The sequence below is a fragment of the Grammomys surdaster genome, unplaced genomic scaffold (assembly GCF_004785775.1).
Source record: "Grammomys surdaster isolate TR1022 unplaced genomic scaffold, NIH_TR_1.0 126197, whole genome shotgun sequence".
NCBI classification, from domain to species: domain Eukaryota; kingdom Metazoa; phylum Chordata; class Mammalia; order Rodentia; family Muridae; genus Grammomys; species Grammomys surdaster.
This window is the reverse complement of record NW_021621002.1, coordinates 4,387,526-4,403,778: the sequence shown is the minus strand read 5'-3', so window position 1 is coordinate 4,403,778 and position 16,253 is coordinate 4,387,526. Positions and strand designations below refer to the sequence as shown.

The 16,253-nt window shown below is 43.6% G+C and overlaps 1 protein-coding gene across 1 annotated transcript in view; it reads right to left on the bottom strand.

Moving 5' to 3' along the window:
- Positions 1 to 16,253, bottom strand: part of Jazf1 (JAZF zinc finger 1) — a 303,749-nt gene that overhangs the window by 158,789 nt on the left and 128,707 nt on the right. The window lies entirely within an intron of this gene.

The following is a 16,253-nucleotide window of genomic DNA, read 5'->3' as shown; positions in this document are numbered from 1 at the left end:
TAGGGCAGAGAACAAGGCAAAGGCCCAGGGGTGAAAACATACTGTGTGCAAAGAACCATGTCCCAGGGCCATGGCTGAGAGAGGGGGGCTGGTTCTCACAGGTTCTGTGAGTTAGGGAGTGAGTGTTACTCCGGGCAATGGGAAGCCATGGGTGCCACTACGCAGGAGAGAGTGAGATGTACATTTAAGATCACTCTAACAAGACAGCTCCCAAGTCAGTGACCACATGCTACTGACTTTTTTCCCCTCACCAGCTTTTGGGAAAAACAGACTCAAGTCCAAGTCCATGTTCTGCTGCTATTTATTGGTTGGCTGTGGGAAGAAGGATGACTGCGGGGTCACCCTTCCACTACAGAAGAGTTGTTCTAATCTACCTTCCACTTTGAGAGTAAAACGACCTTTTGGACATTGCCCACGAAGCCTCTGCAAGTACACAGTCTTTCCCTCAAGCGCCGTGCCAGACTCTGCTTGGTCAGTATGTCTCAGGTTTCTTTTCCTATGGGTTAAGCTAGAAAAAAGGAAGAAGACGAGGGCACACTGCCGACGAGGCAAGGCTAATAACTCTTAGCAGGTATCATTTTCTCCCATCCCATCAAAACCTCCTTTGGGTAAGAGATTAAACTATGCTATAATTCATACCATTTTGTGAAAACTTGAATACATACGTTGGTACAGTATCAACATAGGTTATCTGTGGTGTAAGTAAGAGTAGGGAAGTATTTTACTTTGGAGAAAGTAGGAAAAGCGCTCTGTGGAGCTACAAGGCAAGTGTGCAGGGACACGTGGCTCAGAGCTGATGCTGTAGCAGGAAGACACTGGCAGGAGACCCAGTAACTGGGCTTCTCAGGAGGTAGAAACCAGAGGCGCCATTTTAATTCTGACATCCAGGACTGGTGCCACAGTGACATCTTGTGGTCACAGGCTTCATGACATGTGGGCAGAGCCAAGGCAGACACTGACATACATGCATGTATATATTTCCATCATCTTAACTTTATGGCATGGAAACACAAACGTTTTCTTAACCACAGGCTCACTGTTTCCCTCCAGGAAATAAGAAGCAAGAGAATCTGGCCATAGTTTGCTGGTGACGCTCGCTCTACCTGCCTCACAGGGGACTTAGTGACAGTTTTCAAGCAGTTGTAGCTCTCCACTGAACATGTACGTGGCACCTGAGACTTGGCCAGGAGTTACTCAAGCTTGTTGGTTGTTTTAAACCTGCACCTGGGGACCCCGAGTACCAGCCAACCCTGCCCCCCCATGAATTCTAAGAGCAGCAAGGAAGAAATAAAGAAAAACCTAACATGCTTCTTTGGAATTTCAAAATTAAATTTCCTTATACAACCATACCCTGGGGCTCCGCAGTGCTGGAAGCAGGCCAGCAACCATCACCCTGCAGGATCCCATAGGATTCTGAGTGTTGACTGCACTCAAAGCCCTGTGGAATCCTGGTGTACTCTGCAGGGCTCATGCCAACAGGAATGAATGGCCCCATCATCACAGAGCAAAGAACTGGAGAGCGGCTGACTTGAGTGGGGACCCGGAAAGGCTCCAAGGAAGTGAATGGCAGTTGGTCTTTAGAGCCACAGTTTGAGGCCTGTGAAGGCAAAGCTACCTACCTTTGGAGTCAGACAAAAGAGGATTTGATTTATACGCATAACCTCCTGACCATCTGAGAATCTTCAAACCCTTCCTCCTTTGAAACCAAGGCTGATAAAGCCACCTTCTATTGTGGTCGTGAGGGCTGAATGAAGTTGTTGGAGAGTCAGAACACAGTAGGAACACATACATGATAGTCACAGTAGCTATTAGAGAGTGGGGGCAGTACAGAGCCAGGCAGGAGAGGCCACTGCCTCTGATGGCATTAGGAGCATGTGTGACACAGGGAAACACCTGGAGAGCACCTGGACCTCGGGCTCATCCATCACCTCCTGAGCCCCCACAGCCCATTCTTACCTTTCTTCTCTATGGTCCCACCACCTCAAATCTACTGCCACCAACAGGCGGGTTTAGCGTTGTTTTTCTCTTTTAAATTGTTATGCTTACTTTGCTGCTTAAAAATAATCTACTAAAGGAGTGGGGAATCTAGAAAACTATGAGAAACAAGGAACCTATCATCAATGGTCCAAAAGTTCAGTCTGTGCATTTTGCTGTACTTCTTTCTAGTCTTCTCTGAGTATTTAAAAATATGGCCCCAGGCTTCACACTGTAAATAATAGCCTAAAGATGTTTTCCATATTTACTATTCATAAAACCTAGTATCCTAGTACTCGGTTAGTACAAACCTATGTCTGACACTTAGGAGGATCTGAAGAATGTGAGGTGAAGGCCCTCTTCTGCAGAAGGCTGATTTAGCAGATGGCAAACAAAGGAGAAGTAAAAACAGGGTGAGATCAGAGACAGGGGCGGGTCACACAAAGATGTCCCCAGGGGCCTCGCTTTAGACAAGGCCCCCCGCAGCCCCAAGCAGACTTGAGAGGCTCTCCTGAGTGGATCTCTGATAACAGCACCACATTTCTGTAGGTCATGGCCAAGTCCTGTAGATCACGACCAGCTCATCTCCTCTTTCCCAGTGTACAGAACAGAAGCAGGCACACCCGCTCACCGCAAACGAAATTCAGAGAAAATTTCCAATTATGTTTTATGTCACAAAAAAACTGGGCTTTAGATGAAAATCTTAAAAAAATTCCTAATAATTAGAAGTGAATTCTGAAATTTTATATTCCTGGTACCTTAATAATGTATAATATAAAACTTAGTAAGAGCATACTCCATATGCGATTATGAAAACTGGAATCACTTGTTCCTGGGGAAGCATTTCCTGATGAGCCTCTGCTACGGGTTGGAAGTAGTTGTCCTCAAAGGTTCATGAGCTGGAGGCTTAGTCCTCATGGTGATGTGAGGTGGTGGAACTTTTAGGAGGTGGGTGGGGCTTGCAGGTGTTGGGTCACAGGGGAGAGGTTAATGTAGTTTTTGTAGGACATCAGTCCTCAGGAGAGCAGGCTTTGACAAAACACAGCACTCCATGAGCTTGGAGTCTTCTGTACTGTCTGCTTCCTCTTTCTCTCCATGTTGTGACATAGCCAAGGGGACCACTGACAGAGGCTAAAAACATAGGCTTGCTCAACCTTGAACATACAGTTCTCAACAAAAACAAAACAAACTTTTTGTAAAGTTCCAGCTTCAGGTATTTGCTTCAGAAAGAGAAAATAAAGCCGTGTTCATCACACATTCATTCAGGGAGGACCAGATAAACCTTCTCAAGTGGGTGTTATGGGCCGGGTGCTGGAGAGGAAAGGCAAAGGGAACAGGTAGTTCTCATGCTCTGTGAACAGGGTGCTTAGTAGGGTGAGGCTGAGCAGCAGCAGACAGTCATGGCCCGATGTGATTAACGTTACAGACGAGTGAAGTACATGAAGGCTGACAGACATTACCAACAAATGTCATGTTAAAGAATGAGCACCAAGAATGAGTACTATGTCAACCAAGATCTGCAGAGTTAGGAAAGTCTTTTCATAGAGATGACACTTAAGTTATTTCAACTTAAAGTAGAGTTAAGCAAGGCCATAAAGAGGGGTCTGAGAAGAGGAAACGGCATGTTAGTAATTCTAGAGCAGCAGAGAAACAGTGAAAAATTGACAAAACCACACTCAGAACAGCTTGGTCAGAGAGAGGGAAGGGGGCCTGGTGAAAGAATGGATGACCACAAATACACATAGGGACATACGTGTGCACAGATGTGCTCACTTACACCTTCACCTGCCAACACGCCCTTGCATATGTGTGCACAGATGTGCTCACTTACACCTTCACCCGTCAGCACGACCTTGAATCTGTGTGCACAGATGTGTTCATGTAGACCTTAGCCTGCCAGCATGCCCTCGCATATGTGTGCACAAATGTGTTCATGTAGACCTTTGCCTGCCAGCATGCCTTATTTTATGAGGAAACTGAGGCAGGAGAGGATGTGAGCTGGTGAGAAACAGTAATTAGCCCAGACTTCTCATCAGCAGGAAAAGATGGAGTTTGCATTATTAGAGAAACATTATTAGAGAAACACTGTTGATATAATGTAAAGAGGCTCTAAAAGGTCCAGAGAAGGTAGAGAAAGGTAGGAGGTGATGGCCAAATCTCCATTTCCTGAACAACTGCTTCCTAAAGCATCAAGCTGAATCACAAGATGGGCTTCTGATCTGCAAGACAGCTAAGGTTCTCCTGAGAATGCCTTCACCACATGAAACTGGTGATCATAGCAACAGCCCCAATACTTCTCCTGTCCAGAAAACCATGATAGCAATGGTGTTATCCCATATCACCTTCTTATAAACATTGCCTTGACTTCATCTCTCAAGAAGTGTTCTCGATACTTCAGATGCCTAGGGATGTTTTCGTTTGACCTCTTTTCTTGCCTCTTGGGGGTTACCTACTTTGTCATCTCTTTGTTGAAGAAATGCCATTTATGAGTGACACTGTTGTAAAACATAAGTTCTCCTTCTTAACCCACTTACATTATTTTCCCCTTAGAGCTCTGGGTAATACAAACATCGTAGTCTGTCTAATGGGTTTTGTTCAGCAACACGATGCCAAAATCTTCATAAGAATCACTACAAGAAAAAGCCGTGGGGAATCCTCAAGTCAGACAAGGAAGCTGGAAAAAGTAAACTGGCCTGTCTTACCCTACATGGCTAAGTTTCAAACCCAGGCCTGACTTTAAATCAAGATCTGTTCTATTTTATCAATGTACAATTCAGATAGAAGTAAACACTATTTGAAAACAAACTTTGTCAAACTGGAAGACCGTGTGCTTGTTAAAGACTGGCCAAGACGCCAGTGTGGGGAATGGGAGCCTACACACATGGCTCAACACACATGGCTCAGTGGTTGAGGGAGCTGGCAGAGTTTGAGCGTTGGTTCCCAGTATCCACACTAGGTGACTCACAGCTGCCTGAAACGACAGCTCAGTGGCATCCAATGCTCTTGCACACTTCTGCACATACACACCTAGATATATGCATACATTTAAAGGGGGTGATGGCTAGAGATGGCTCAGTGTTTAAGAGCAGTGACTGCTACTCCAGAGGAACCAGGCTTAGTTCTTAGTTCCCACATGCTGGCTAACAACTGTATGTAACTCCAGTTCCAAGGGTTCCAATACCTTCCTCTGGCCTCTATGGGTGTATAGACATCCATATATAGAATAAAAATAACTCTTGAAAATAAATAAAGAGGCCAATCATAGGCTTAGAATTCTGCAGATGGTCTTCCACTTACAGAGGTTTAACTTTCAGATGGTGCAAAGGCAATACACATTCAGTAGAAACCCAACGCTGAGTTTTGAATGTGTTCCTAGTGACTCACACACAATACAGTACCATGAAGAGGTATTTGCACTTGCCACATTATCACTAGAGGATAAAAAGCCTTACTTTACATCACTAATCAAGAACATTCAGACTCTAAAACTATATCCTCAACCCCAACCCTGCATTTCTGGCATGGCAATGTACTTGTTTGTCTTTGTGGCACCAGACATTAGATTGCTGTAAAAATAGATGGGTCTTTGGCCAGGTTTCAGAAACTCCAAGCTCTAGAACAACTTCTCTGTTGGCCTCTAGTATAGAAGAGATGTGTGGGGGGGGGAGGGTGGGATGGGGGGTTATTATCCAAGTATGCATTGTTGTCACTGAAACTCCACACTAAACTCCATCAAGAAGGTCTGGGTAAGCGTGGGGATTGTATGTCAGTCATATAGTCATCTACTCATGTCAGTCAGTAGAATAGCCATGTACTTTATCATCTAAACTCTTAGAGTACTTCTAAGACTGGAAAGGAGTGCTAGTAATAAGACAAATGAGTAGCCCCGAATGGCTGGGACCAATCAACCCATGGTCATCACAGACTTGAGCCTGCTTACACTCCTGCTTGGGACATAGATTACTGCATCCTAGAGACCTTGCTGGGTCTGACCCCAGGCTTATAACCTTGTCTTAGTGCTAGCAGCAGAGAGTAGTTTAACATGAATCTAAGGGAAAAGACGAGACAAGGCTAGGAAAACTATAAAAACATTCTTTTCTAAAGTACAGAACTAACCCAAACTAGACCTGCTCTAAGCCTGGCATGAAGAGCTAGACCAGGCTGCCTGCCTTTAATAAGCACCTCTAGACTTATGGCCTAGAGAACAGTCTCCAGATAGATGAACAAGAATGAGAGAGAGAGAGAGAGAGAAAGAGAGAGAGAGAGAGAGAGAGAGAGAGAGAGAGAGAGAGAGAGAGACTGCTGCAGTTGCTCCATAGTCCCTGGCTCTGCTAGTCTGATAACGCCCTGCTGTGTGAACTTCTATTGGGTGCTTTCTACCAAAACCCCTGAAGTGCCCTACTGTGTGCACCTGAACTGAGTAAGGAGCCCAGTAGCCAGCCAAGGAGGACATCACTATGTCACTGTTGAAATAACTTGCACAGGCTGCTTTTGTTCTTTTCAAGTTTGCAAACTTTATCTCGGCTGTCAGGAAGCCTCTGCACTTTACCATTGGGGGATTTGTAAAAACAGTATTTCTTATGGAGACTGGCCAGAGTTTAAAGACAACATTGGCCCCTAACCCAGAACTCCAGACCCAGTTGTCTTTTACTAAAGGCTTTTAACTGAGTAGAACCCAAATTAAGTATTCCTGGAGCCACCAGGGCTGGGGATGGAAGCAAGCCACTCACTGATTGGCTAACATCAAGGTTCGTGGTAGACCTGCATAAGTCACATAATTCACTGCGCTCCTTACCTCGGGTTTCCACTGCGTCAAGTCAGAAGCTCATTTGATTTGCTACACTGAGTGGCCTTCACACCTTCCCTCCTATTCTCCAGTGTGTCTTTTTCCATTACCCGTGTTTAAAAACAGACTCTTGAATTTATGGGCATTTAGGACTCCAAGCTCTGGGCTCACCACAGACTAGGCCCCTAAATGGTAACAGCTGAGCTAGCTTGTTAGGAAGGTTGAGGCCCCCTCCTCTCGCTGGAGAAACAGGAAGGATGGATGCTTGGTCTCAGCCTGTGTCCACCTTGGGGGCTGCTGAGAGAAGAAAGGTACCTTGGGAATAGGGTCGTGTTGCTCTCATCACAAAGGAGGGAACTGTCTTTCTTTATTTGGGGAAAACTTCTCCTCAGCACCAACCCAGCCTTCTGACATCCAGAAGGAGATTGCAGCACGAGTCTACTTACAAGCCATATTCTCCTTCAGCTATTAAAATAGCCTTCCTTTTGTGACATGATGCTTAACAGGAGTTGTTTTTTTTTTAAGTTTTTCATTAGCAAAAATAAAGACCATTAATGATTTGATACAATGCCCCAGTGTTATAAAAATTTTACTGTCTCTGAAATGACAAAGCTGGAGAATGTTTGCTAAATCCCTGGCCAGGGCCTCTGATGAGCAGGAAAGGGGGATATGCTTGGGAGTATAGGGAAAGCCAGTCTGCTCAAACATCAGAACCAAACAATGAAGGAGACAGTAAAGAAAGTTAAGTCTTTAGGGATTGCTCTTTACTGGGCTTCGGGCTCACCTACATTTAGCATTGTGACTACCCTGCAAGGAGCATTAAGAAAATCAGAGCACATGGATGCACACGGCTCATCCAGGGAAACACAGTCGGTGGAAGCCTGAGCTTCAGCCTGAGCCTCTTTTCTTTCCTTGCTTATGCAGTGGAACTGGTGAGGCAGGGCTAACTGCCTTTCATTGAACAAGTACCATGCAACTTCTGAACAAATCAGCTAATTGCATACTTATTTCCAAACCCAAGTTATCTTAGAGACATTACAATAGACTTTAATATAGTCTATGCATTTCTAGTTATTTTACATGAAAATGTGTTTCCCAGAACTGCAACATTTCTGAAGTCCCTTTATTGAAATGGGGCCAAGCTTACTATGACATAAAAAAAAAACCTATCCTTTTGTACTATTCAGGAGAACCAAAACATTACCTAAGTAGTCAGAATACCCTTTAACTTCAAGAACTCTGGCTATTCTGTTGCTTGTAGCTATTACTAAAGAAGCAAGCATGTATTCCTAAGACTACCAAAGGACCTGTCTTAATTAATGTTCTATTGTTGTAAGTAGACACCATGACCAAGGTAATTTATAAAATAAAGCATCTGATTGGGGGCTCACTCACAGTTCCAAAGGGTTAGTCCATGAGCATCATGGTTGGGAGCATGGAACCAGGCAGGCAGGCATGGCTCTGGAGCTGTAGCTAGGAACTCCTATCTGATCCACAAGATGGAGGCAGAGAGAACGAGCCTAAGACTGGAGTGAGCTTTTCAAACCTCAATTCTCCCAGGGTCACATCTCCTCCAACAAGACCACACCTCCTAATCCTTCCCAAACAGTTCCACCAACTAAAGACTGAGCCTTCAGACATATGAGTCTGTGGAGGCCATTCTCATTCTCATTATCTGGGAGCCCTTGAAAAATACTGAGATGGAGAAATCTGAATGATTTCTGTCTGTGGATTTCCCTTAACCACCAGTGGCTACTTTACAAACTGCCACAAACCACAGTATGGCTCCTTCCCTTCTTTCTTCCCTCCCTACCTTCCTCCCTTCCTCCCATGTTCCCTTCCTTTTTCCCTCTTCTATCTATCTATCTATCTATCTATCTATCTATCTATCTATCTATCCACCCATCCATCTGTCTATATCTACCTGTCTGTCAGCAGTGTCTCAGGGTTTCTGGCTATCCTGGAGCTCATTATGTAGATCATGCTAGTCTCAAAATCATAAAGATATTCATGTCTTTGCCTCCTGCGTACTAGAATTAAGGGTATATGCCACCATGCCTTGCCCTGTGACTATATTCTTAAAGGTATACAGAATTCAGTATTAAATCTAGCTTTTTGTATCCATTTAATTGACTAAATACAACAATATGCTATGAAATTCTTGTTTGCCACCTTTCTATTCTACTCATTTCAACTTCTAGATACAGCAAGTACTCTGCCTCTGGCATGAATCAAAAACACATCCATTCATTAGCATATGCAAATTAAGACAGAAAAAAACAAGCATTAGTGTACTTAACTGTAATAATAGTTGGACAGATCCCTCTCAGAATATCTTTACTGATAGTTTTAGAAACACTATTAGCACTGGTGAATAATATTAAGCATTCATTCATTCATTCATTCATTCATTCACTCATCACCCAACAAACAGGTACTAGGCATCTGTTAATATGTCAGCCACTGTCTTCAGGTGATGGGTCCACAGAACTGAATTTAAAATTCAGACAAATTTTTGCCACGGTGGACATTTCCATATGTTTGGGAATAGACTGATAATAAACAACAAAATCATAAGTTCCTTACATTAAAATGCAGAATTTAAATAAAAAAGAATAATTTTCCAGTTGGCAACAGAAGCCCCCGAGTTTCTTAAATTTACTTCTTCGTACCAGGAGAAAAGTTGTTTTGTAAAAGATTTAACATAATTAATATGCCTAACTTAAAGCAAAACCATGCACACATTTTTTTGTTAATAACCAAATTCCAGACATAGTTGTTTTTTGTTTTTTGTTTTGTTTTTTTTTTTTTTTGCAGCTTTTCCAAGTGCTACAACAATTCAAAGGACTATGTCAAGCTTGTTTTAGGTGATGGCCTCAGAGAGGAAAATGGCTCCCAGCTCAGGAGCCTGTCTTCCCATGTTCTGCCCTGTTAGTTACTTCTCAAACGACTGAGGACTACCTTTCTGCTGGATCATTTCTGCTGGCTACAGCAATGCTGTACTCTCTAAGATCTAAGATGAAAGAGAAAGAAAGAGAGTGACACAGGGCAGTCAAGGGTGAGCATTGGACACATCATTCTTTGGTTCTTGAGAAGAACTGCCAACAGGTGAAAAGCGAGTCCTAAAAAAACCCGTCTGCATCCACAGCTATCAAACACGTGCTTGCAGAGCCTGGTAGAATCATACGGGAAGTCTCCATGAAGCAGCCAGTAAAGATCTTGCTTAAATGAAAATAAGCAAAGCAGTCAGGTGATAGCAGCACTCAGGAGGCAGAGGCAGGCAGGTACAAAGAAACCCTGTCTCAGAAACTAAATGAAAATATTAAAATCTGTCATCCTAAGCCCATGCATGATGGGTAAAAATGGCTGTTGAAGATGACAGACCCAAGTAGAGAAAGATAACAGTGGAGAAGGCTGTGGAATTCCCAGGAAACCCTGCACCACATAAAATGAAGACTCTTTTAAATATTTTAGACAAGTAAAATATGTAAAAATTTTCAACTCATGTTTAGATCTTTTTTTTTTATATATTTTGCAAGGCATTTTTTAGTAAGCTTTATACAACAAGTATTTAGACTTTGGGTATTTTAGTTTAGTTTCTGAGGCAGGGTTTCTTTGCATCTGCCTGCCTCTGCCTCCTGAGTGCTGCTATCACCTGACTACTTTGCTTATTTTCATTTAAGCAAGATCTTTAAATTTTTACTTATTTATGTATTTATTCATTTGAGAAAGGCTTTCACCATGTATCCCATGTCATATTCTAAGAACTGGGATTATGAGCATGTACCGCCTCACTCAGTATGTTACATTTGAAAATGTCAGGATCAAATTTGTACCATCAGTACCCAGGTAACTACAGCAGTTCACTTCTGGGCGGAAACAGACCACAAGAGTAAAGCGGAAGGGTCAGATGTCACACAGTGTTAAGTCCGTGGTGGTGCTAAAAGGAACACTTACTCTAGTGGGTCTTAGGAGTATTACTTTAAAGCATCTTTATTTTTAAAACCCTAGAGTAGTGAGTTAACACTGCACCTGGCTCATCAGATAAATGTAAAAGCACTCGAGCTGATGACGCACAGCCAACAACGGCTGTGGCTCTGCCGGTGGTACACCTGACTGCAGATCTGAGCCAACAGGCAGGGTCCTAAAGGGGCTCTGCGGAGGGAGTATGTTTCTGAAGAACAGAAAAGGAATATTCAGTTTAAACATACAGAAGGTGGCCTCGGCCCTGATTGGGGTGCAGCTGAGTTTTATAGGCGCGTGGAAGGTAGGCATGGAATACAAACAAATCTCTGGATAGGAGGAAGAGAGAAATGTCCTTCACAAAAGTGTTTCTGGAGCAAGGCTCAAAAGAAGAGACCTGGAAACTTTTGGTCTGGTCATTGCAATTATAGAACTGTTTGAAACTATCTACCGTGCAGCAGTGCATTGTGAGTGAAGCAACGGGGCCCTGTGCAGGTGAGCCTCCACGGTAAGCGACTTGCTACGGAGTGTTCTGCAGAAGGAGGGCTGCTGGCCCTTCTAAGCACTGGCTCCATCCCCTTTGGAAGGGAGGAGGGAGGATCGTGTAAACCTCACTTTATCTATTTGTCAGACCGAGACTTGCACCACTAAAAACGTGTGTGAGTTACTATGAACCTTTCCGCTATTTATAATGCAAGGTCCAGGTTGTCAATTACCATCTTTCTTTAAAATAGTTTTTATTTATCTTTGTGTTGGTTTAACACTTTAAGTAATGTCTCTCTGTCTTTTGGTTTGGGGAGAAGATAATAAAAGTTTTGATTTCTATTTTGGTCTTCACCAAAAGCAGTTCATAAACATTTACTGAGAAGACTGTCAAGCATGACCTAACTGCCCTTGGGACAGAGAAGATGCAAACCTTCTCATGAACTAGTCAGACGAATATATTCATCATTTTCATTCCTGTGTTATGATTTATACCAACAAGGGCACAGTTGTCATTAAAAGTAACTGGAGTCCACAGGCGCCCCATCAATTACCCAAACTACCTATTCTTGGCAAAGTGTGGTTACTCCATGTGAAACATGTTTATATCAGCTTCATATAAACATCCCCTAAAACTCCTCTGTGGGTAGAATGCTGAGCCCTCCAGAGACATTAGGATGTCCAACCCATGCCTACATCTTCTTCCAGTCTCCTCTTCTGAGGTCACCTATATTCATTACTCTCCCACCCCCACCCCAAACCCAAGAAATCACCTTAGGAAAGAGGAGTATTGTAAAGTAGGTATTGGGAAGAGAAATTAGGCAGGGTCTTCTTTTCTTCTTTTCCTTCTTCAAGACAGGGTTTCTCTGTGTAGCTCTGGATGCCCTGGTACTGTATCTGTAGCCCACTGGCCTTGAACTCACAGAGATCTACCTGCCTCTGCTTCCTACATGCTGGGATTAAAAGTGTGTACCACGACCTCCCAGCAGGCAGGGCCTTCTTGATGGCCACTTCTACCTGAGAAGCCATGCAGTAGATATTCACACAAAGCAAACACTAGCATATGGGGAGGCCTGATGCCGAACAGAAGATGATGGAGTGACTGAGAGCAGGAATTCTGTGGGATTACCCCCACACACTCCCTCCCCACTCTTGGCAGAGGCCAAGAGGTAGTTAGTAACATGATAAAAACCTTTCTGTAGGGACTGGCACTTTCCTGCAGAGATCAATAGTTTTTAAATATTTGTGTTTGTACTATATAAATTTTCCACTTAAAAGAGAGGCATCTATACTTTGATAAAGACCGTGGGAGAAAGGCAGGTTCCTAAGTTTTGTCATATGGGATTTACAGTAAGATAGAATGAAGATGAGGATATTTATGTATTTAAAAACAGAAAGACAGAAAAACAGACAGAAACTGACTTACTTTGTAGGCCTGGCTACCTTGGAATTCACTACATAGACCAAGCTAGGTTTGAACTCATTATCCTCCTGTCTCCATATACCCAGTGATAGGAGTATAGCCATGCTTCAAGTCTGGCCTGGACCTCGTTTCTTCTGCATTCGGGAAGCTCTGCTTTTCTGAGACTATGCTGAGAAGTTTCACCTCACGCAGCCAGGAGAGACAAGGGGCTGCTTCTCTTTCTAAACTGAACCACAAATCTAAAGCAGGTTCTAAAAGCAATACGGCCTACTCATAAAAGCTTCCCCTGGACATACAAAACCAGCATGCACAAAGCATGGTAGTTACAATACAATTTCCCCTTTGCTACCATGTTTGCCTTCTCCTATCTTTCTCTGTAATGTACCAGAGGCCACTGTGAATTCTCTATAAGAATAAACACAGACGTGGAACTAGGGAGATGGATCGGTGGGTAAAGTCCTTGGTGCATATGCATGATGACCTGCGTTCAGATTTCGAGCACCCACATAAAAGCCATGTTACATGTAGTCAACCCCAGCATTGGGATGTGGAGACAGGTGGATCCAAGCAGCTTGCTGGCCTGCAGTTTCTCTAAAACTTCCAGGTCCAGTGAAAAACCCTGTCTTCCAAAATAGAGGAAGATACCAGATGTTGGTCTCTGGCTTTCACACACATACGTAACTAAACACACACACATATGCATACATACCTATACACATACATACTCCTCTCCCTTCCTCCTCATACACATGAATAAATACAGATTACCTTTATATATAAACTAAAGAAAAACAAGTATCACTCAAAAGAAACAAAGAATTTAGTAAATAGGTCTGTAGTTTGGTAATGTGTTTAAATTTTCTGGGCATTCTTTGTCAGAACCTCAAACCATAAGAATGCCTTATAGTTTGGGGATCCAAGAAAGAACCAGAACTACTTGGCTGTGCCTGTCTGGAGACCTTCCCTGCTCTGGCATGTGGGTAAATAGCACACTTCACTTTGCTAGTGGGAGTGACAGTTTATGAGAGTCAGGCCACCACCTCACTTGCTAGATCAAATTGCCTCTTATGTTTGTGATAGGTGAAACCTTATCTTCACTTTGACGACAATTTGTCCCATATGTTTAGAATCTGGGTAGGGCCATTTCTGAAGCAGCTGAACTGCCTCTGTGCTTCCTGCCTTTCAAGGTAGGCCTGTGAATCACACAAAAAGGCTGGAAGCTTTGCATATTGGAGCTGAGGTAAGGCTGCCTGGGAAAAGGATAGGCAGGGGTCAGGACAGCCTGGGGTCAGGACACACTGGATGCAACATTATCACAAAAGGTTTGTTCTTTGACCTAACCCTGCACTCTGAAAATATATCCCACTGTCTCCTGTGATATGCCTCTGCCCCCCCCCCGCCACAGCACCCACTGTCTCCTGTGATATGCCTCTGCCCCCCACAGCAGGCCCAGCCATGTACACTTCAGCTTGCAGAAGTACCTGAGACAAATGTCTGCCTCTCGCTTCTTCTTTGTCATTGACTGATTTGCCTTTATTTCCCACTGCACTTCCCAAATCCAAGTCTCAATAATGATGTCTCTTTCTTCTTTCCCACAATGATATAGCAAAGTCCTTAGGGAAAGAAATTCTGACCCGAGTGAACATGAGGAGACTGTGTGGTCACTGACTGGTCCATCTGTTGATTATGGCATCAGAAGTTTAGAAAGCAAAGGCATTCCCAGAGATTGAAGGAAGACCTGGTGTGGCGTCTGGTTTGTGAGGCTAGTGGAGTGGCGGAGACAATAGCAGCGGGGATGACAGAGCCATAGAGGTGGCTGTGTTCAGAGACATTCCAGGCCCCGAAATAGTCAACTCGAGGGAATGCTGGAAGCTGAAAGGTATGTGACCCAAGTTGTACAGGGTACGCAGAACCAGGAAAGAGAGGACAGTGAGGGCTCAGGAATTACATTTTTGAGGAGTTACTGTCAAATGGTCACCAGGCCCCCTAGCTAATGAAGCCCCAACAGAGCAGATCCACGTGTCACTACTACCCTGAGGACTTGGCAGACACTCTTTCCAAAGAAGCTATATTGTAACAATCCCCCTGTCCCCAACTCCTGATTTTCAAAGAGCCCTGATTTCTGAACCTACTACTATGACTTTTTACAGAGTGGTCAAATTCAAATCAGCTAGTCCTGGCATATAACGAATCCCCACCCCAAAAGGACTTTCTTTGACTTTTTGTTTGAAATAACGTATTTCAAAAATTTTTATTTAATGCCTTAAGGCAAGGCTCCTTCTCTAAGGTTTATATAGAACCTCATTCAAATGACTAGAGTCAATGAACTTAAGAATCTTAGGGTTAGGCCAGGCTCTGCTCCTTCCACTAAGGCCTAGAAGACGATCTCACTGGGGGTGCTACCCCTTTAAGACAAGCAGCAGAGTAAAGAACATTTGGAGACACAGACTACTTCCTGTTTCTCTGGTACTGTACTATTATTTTGAATGTTATAGGCAGCTCTGAGGTGGTCAGTCACAGATGAAACAGGACATCTGACTAGATAACGTATACCCACAGTGTAGCTCTATGGCATAGCACTCACTGTCCCCAGTGTCACACTCATAATACCCATGTACAGGAGACAATCTCCTTATTCCTAACCCCATCTCTTTCCAGAAAGGATTGACAAAAGGCACAAGCTTGTGTTTGGCTCAGAGATGAGCAAAGAGAAGCCAATGCAAGCTTGTGACGTCCTGACTTCCACGTGGAGGTCATAGGCCTATTGCTAAGCCCAATGCTGGACTTTTCAACAAAACACAGCAATACCATCCTTCTCCTCATGGGGTAACAATGTATCAAGAACAGTTCTTGTTTGCTCTGGAAAGAATCTGCGATGGAACAAACGGTAAACATGTCACAACTTCTGCAGTGTGACTGTTCACATACACTAACAGGCTGGCACAGGAACATCCCCTCAGCCCTCAATGCAGGGGACCTGATGAGGGTGGGGTTGTGGAGGCAGAACCACAGCTCTCTCTGAAATGCCACTTATGCTTATAAAGAGAAATGTCCAGCTTGTAAATGACAAGTTGAGAGAGAGATGATGGGATTAATCTCAGGCAATTAAAAAAAGCACCCAAGGATAAGAAATTTAAAAACTTCAAGGAATTAAATAGCATCATCAAAAATAACTTTTTCATAAATTATTTTCAAAGAATGAAAACAAATGGGCCTCTCAATGCTGTTTCTCTTTCTAGCAGCTGACTGCAGGAGTGAGGTGGTCTGCCTTTTCCTTTATTTCTGGGGCAGGGAGGACAGGCAGCATGGATTGGGGAACCAAGCACAGAGAGGAAAATTAGACGGTGCTTAAAAGGCATTACCAGGTACTCACTAGTGAGCACAGAACGGGAATAATATACTTGGTAGTTCCCTTCAGAGCTTTGAAAATGAATCTAACTTTTTAACTATCACCCTGGACTCCAGTTCAATTTTCAACACAGCAGCAACTTAAAGCCTGCGTTCAGAATGTAGACACTACAATGACAATAAACACATGAAAGTAAGGTAAATGCAGTGTTAGACATCGCAGCTCGGAGGAAGCAAATGGAAGCAACATCTCTACAAAGCCAGCCATTTAACAAA